Source organism: Equus caballus, chromosome 25 (genome assembly GCF_041296265.1).
Source record: "Equus caballus isolate H_3958 breed thoroughbred chromosome 25, TB-T2T, whole genome shotgun sequence".
Taxonomy (NCBI): Eukaryota; Metazoa; Chordata; class Mammalia; order Perissodactyla; family Equidae; genus Equus; species Equus caballus.
The window spans coordinates 20,020,922-20,026,921 of NC_091708.1; positions in this window are offsets into that span (position 1 = coordinate 20,020,922).

The following is a 6,000-nucleotide window of genomic DNA, read 5'->3' on the forward strand; positions in this document are numbered from 1 at the left end:
ATTTTGAGTGATATATAATCAAGCCATTTTGACTGATAGATATTCAATGATTACTGTTCAAATGGGACATTGGTACAAACTTTATTAATCTAGGCAAGCATCTTGTAACGTTCAATTCAAGATTCTTAGGAAAAAGCTGTATTGGAGAATATGGCTTAGGCTTGAACCCCCGCTGAATCTACGCATGCTTCCTATGGAGACGCGACTGGATTTGCAAAGCGGGTTGTTAGACTCCTTGCCCAACAGGTAGCTTGAATGAGGCCTGTGGGCCTGCTTCACACGGACAGTCAGAGGTGGCACTGAGAAAGTCAACACCTGATAGATCTCCTTATAAAAGGAGACAAGAAGCTGGCAAAAACATGGTCTGGCTTAACTCAGTGATCTCATCCTCTAGTAAAATGTGGCCAAATTAATATCAAACTCTGATTTATCAGATTAGTCACTTTTCCTTACTGAGGGAGTAAGGCTGGAGAGGGAGCAGATATTTGGAGTAGATAGATTTCAGTGGAAATCCAGCTTCCCTGTGGGCAGAGACCAAAGAGTGGAGAGATGAGAGAAGAGGGGAGACATTTACTGTCTCTCTATTGTATTTTTTTTCTGTTCCTTTAAGAGCAGACACCATTCCATTAAAATCTACCTCAAAGCACAAGTTGATTGCAATTGAGTGATATGTTGGAAATGGAATAACGTGCTCAAGAATGCTCTTCCTCCTGCCACTGCTCCCTTGGAGTTTACATTCCGCTCGTGGGGAGACAGTAATAAACAAAGATGTTCTTGTGGTGATAGTAGAGGTTATGAATAAATACTAAGCAGGACACATGGATAGAAAATGGTGGGGGTGTGTGTGTTAAAACAGGATTGTTAGAGAATGCCTTTCTGTTAAAATTGCGTTTTAGCGGAGACCTGAGTATGTGAAGGAGCAGGCCAGGCAGAGACATCTGGGTAAGTGCAAGGGTCATTCTGTTTCTTCTTACACTTGGGTTAGATTGTATATTTTTTTCAAAAATTATTGGATCTATTTTTCTTACTAAGTAAAACTTCACTCTTGTTGTTTTTTTCAGACATTTCTTTAGTAGAATTTATTTTTCTTTTTACAGTTGTTTTCTCTTTTGTGGTAAAATCTGCATACAGTGAAATGAACAAATTCTAAGTGTACATTTAAAAACTTTTGACAAATGCATGAAACTATGTAGCCTAAACTACCAAGGTGTACAGAATTACCAGCACCTCAGGAAGTTTCTTTCCACTTAATCCGCCCACTCCTCCTCTAAATAGAATATAAACAGAATCATGCAGTATATTCTCTTTTGCATAAGACTTCTTTCAAACTCTGCATAACGTTTTTGAAATTTTGAAATTCATCTTGTTGTGTTTGTGTTGCATCTTTTTTAGTTGCTTAGTAGCATTCTACTAGATGAATAGGACGGATTTTGTTTATCCTGTTGCACATCAGGGCTGTTTCTAGTTTGGGATGTTCTGAATAAGCTACCACGAACATTTTTGTACAAGTCTTTTGGTGAACATACATTTTTATTTCTTTTGAGCAAATACCTAGGAACAGAATTACATTTACTTTTATAAAAAACTGCTGGACCTTTTTTCCAAAGTAGTGGTACCATTTTATACTCCACAGCCATCTATGACAGTTCCAGTTGCTCTACATCCTTACCGAGGATTAGGTTCAAACACTTACAATTTGTCTATTTCCAGTGGGTGGTTTGTGGTTTTTATTGACATTTCCCTGATGATTAATGACATAGAGCACTGTTTTGTGTACTTACTGGCCATTTGTGTATCTCCTTCTGTGAAGTGTCTGTTCAGATCTTTTGCCCATATTTTGTTGGATTTGTCTTTTTATTATTAAGTTGTAGGAGTTCATATATTGCAGATACTGATCTTTTGTCAAATATGTATTTTGCACATATTTCTGATATGTGGCTTACCTACTTATTTTTTTGATGATGTCTTAATGAGCAGAAGTTTTTAATTTTGAAGTCTAATTTCCTTGTATGTTATAGTTGTTTTCTGTGCCATAAGAAACTTTTGCCTGCCTCCACGTCATGAAATGTTTGCCCACCTCAGGCACCCAAACAAAGGAGTACCCAGCCTTTATTGTGAGAAATGCTTAAAAGAGAAACACTTTATGCTATTATGTAAAGTAATAATTCTGTTACTTAGCAAGTCACTCAGCCCTCATTTTTGGTTCTGCTTCTTGAAAGTCATTGTACACTTTACATATGCGGTCGCTTTTTCTGTGCTTGTGCTATAGGTTATGCATTACAGGAATTTAGGACTTTTCTGTCTATGTCTAGGGACTTTCTGTGGGCAGGTTTGACCTTGCTGCATCATAACTAATGTTTTGGAGAGCTGGTGAATAAGAATGTGATAATACAAAATATTTAAAAAATGAAATAGACTAACAATAATGTACAACTGAAATTTCGCAAGGTTGTAAACTATCATAATCTTTATAAAAAGTTAAAAAAAATGAAATAAAAAATCCCCTAAGCTCAGTTGTAGGTATGTGATTAGTTGAGGAGGTAGTGGTCCATATTGAAATATATAATCTAAGTGCATATTTGTGGTGACAGAATGTGGCCCAATGATCTGGTATGAAAATCCGTAGACCTTAGATTAATTTACGTGGCAGACTATCAGATGATCCATGATAATACAAAATTTTGTGGCACACATAACTAAAATGAGAACTATTACTTTCTTCTACATTTAATAAAGAGATTTAAGACTTAGTTGGGATCAAGAAGAAATTAAGCAATTCACATGGTGGAATTATTATCAGCAAACAATGGTTTGGTCGGGGGAGAGGCAGGAGGGACTCCTGCCAGACTAATTTAACTTCAGATATATTTTTACCCCTGTAAAATTGTGGTAATCATGCATGTTTGACATAAAAATTCAGCCTGCTCTCAATAAAAATAAACTATAGACAGAAACCTTCCTTGAGAATAATACAAAATGAAATGAGTCTGCTACAGTGCCTTATAAACAGCATTTATATTTGACATCTTAATGAGCTGTGAGAGAAAGCACATAGCATCGTAGTTAAATTTGCAAAGGACCTTAGGTGTTAAGAAAACCTGTGACGACAGGAAGAATTCAAAGGATAATAGTTATGCTTGGAAAATGGTGTGACTTAAAACATATAAGTATATAGCAGGGAAGAATTATGTAAGACCCAAACCTAAAGAAATATGCATGAATTTTGTAATGTTGAATAATAAAAAGTAATGAAACATTAGCATGTTGTCTTTATTTTGAGCAGCCTGACATTTTGGGGGTTATATTGAGGAAGAGAGAGAAATTCATGTTAGAGGACGAGTTACAGTCTTTGCCACAACTGCTTACCTTAAAGGACTGTTTTGAAAATAAGCTAATGTATGTGAAAGTGTTTTTAAACAATATTCACAGAGAAGAGTCTAGTTAATTTATGGATAAAACCAGAGTTGTACGTAGTTTGGAATACAATGAATGTGCCCCAGTCATTTCCCATGTATAATACTTGAATCCCACAAGCCAGTAAGACAGAAAGTTCAGAAGTCCATTCTCCTCATTGCACTGTTGTTACGTTTCATTGTTATGGTGATGATGCTGTCGTGATGTAAGCTATTGTGGAGGAGCTGGGTCACTGTGGATGGCATCCTGACTCACGCGTTTAAACAATTCTGTCGTTTCCATCACTGCACTACTATGCCAGTTATCACATTCACGTTCAGTCTGTCTGATCTTGCATATTCTCAGAAGTCCTCAAAAGCTCACATTATTCTTCCCTGTGATTGCAGACTTATGATAAATTTTGTGTTAATTAAATCCATTTGAACACAATCTTCAAGTCCCTTCTTTCTTCCTCCAGTCTTTCACCCTTTGTGGTTGTGTGTTCAAGGGGCTTCAGATTTGGTCCTGCCTCTTTATTTTGAACAATGTTATTAATGTTACTCTTAGTAAAGGAGACTTGAAGCCAAACTATCCAGAATCTTTAAAGTAATTTCTGTTCCCTCTCTGAACTAAATCTGTGGGATGCTAGGTCACCCCAGGGCAGTGGGAATGGCACAAATTTAGTCGATGGTCACTCCCCATAGGTGGCAGTGATTTGAGTCAATAGATAGTGGGGCAAAGTAGTTGAGAAATGTGCAGAAGGTGTGGGCAGCAGCAACAAGGTTGAGAATTTCCTGGGAAAATATGAGACTCCTCAGAAAGGCTCCAGGGGGGACAAGGATAAGATGGCAGAGGCCAGATCTTCTGCTTTAGCTGCCATCAAGGCTGCCAAGGTGAAGTTCTTTCACAGCAGTTGTTTAAAGGAGGACAATCACCCCGGGTCATGATGCATTTGGGGCGTCTTAATTTCCTAGTAGACCTCCTAGCAATTGATTCTCTTTGTTTCACTCAACACTGCCTTCCAGCTCACAAATCTATAAAGGTTATTCCTAATTCCTCCTTGACGAGTAACTGCTTCCACAAGAGATCATGCTTAGGGCCATTTAGGATAGTTGTGCTAAGCCTCTCCCCGAAGTCAGGAACGCACTCACAAGGTTCTTTGCAGAGAAAGGAAGATCTGCTTCGAGGTGACTCTTAGCTCTTGACCACGTCAAATGCAGCCGACAACTCACCGGAGAAGAGAAAGGAAATCGTTTGGACTCTGAGGGGACTCCCCTCAGAAGGCACTGCACTCCCTACAGGAGACAGATAAGTTCAGTTCTGTTAAGGATGAGAGGACTGAGGTGACGCCTCATTGTAGTTTTGATTTGCGTTTCCCTGATAGCTAATGATGTTGAGCATCTTTTCGTATGCCTGTTGGCCATCTGTATATCTTCTTTGGAGAAATCTCTGTTCAGATCTTTTGCCCATTTTTAAATTGGATTGTTGGTTTCTTTGTTGTTGAGCTGTATGAGTTCTTTGTATATTTTGGGTATTAACCCCTTATCTGATATATGGTTTGCAAATATCTTCTCCCAATTGTTAGGTTGTCTTTTCATTTTGTTGATGGTTTCCTTTGCTGTACAGAAGCTTTTTAGTTTGATGTAGTCCCATTTGTTCATTTTGTCTTTTGTTTCCCTTGCTCGGTCAGACAGGAAACAACAAATGTTAGAGAGGATGTGGAGAGAAGGGAACACTTGTTCACTGCTGGTGGGAGTGCACACTGGTGCAGGCACTATGGAAAGCAGTATGGAGATTCCTCAGAAAATTAAGGCTAGGTCTACCATATGATCCAGCTCTCCCACTGCTGGGTATTTATCCAGAGAACTTGAAAACAGAAAGGCATAAAGATACTTGCACCCCTATGTTCATTGAAGCATTATACACAATAGCCAAGACTTGGAAGCAATCTAGTGCCCATCAAGGGACGAATGGATAAAGAAGATGTGGTATTTATACACGATGGATTACTACTCGGCCATAAGAAATGATGAAATCCGGCCATTTGTGACAACATGGATGGACCTTGAGGGTATTATGCTGAGTGAAATAAGACAGAAGAAGAAAGTCAAATACCATATGATCTCACTCATAAGTAGAAGATAACAACAAACAAACATAGCATTGGAGATTGGATGGGTGGTTACCATAGGGGAAGGGGGGGTGGAGGGCAAAAGGGGTTATTAGGCTTTCATGTGAGGGAATGGACTATAATTAGTTTTCAGGTGGTGAACATGATGTAATCTACACAGAATTTGAAATATGCTATGATGTACATCCGAAAAAAAAAAAAAAGGAGAGGAAACTGGCAAGACAAGTGATCTGTATTAGAAATGGTAACATTTCTTCAAAATAACATCAGATTTAAAGTTTTTAATTGACGTATAACATTCAGAAAAGTGCACAAATCATAAATGTGTGTCTTGTTAAATGATCACAATGAGAACATACCCATGCAACCACAACCCAGGTCAAGAAATGAAACATTATTAGCATCTCTGTTTTCTAATCAATACTCTTCCCTTCTCAAAGGTAACCAATGTCCTGACTTTTAGTCCTGGATGTTCG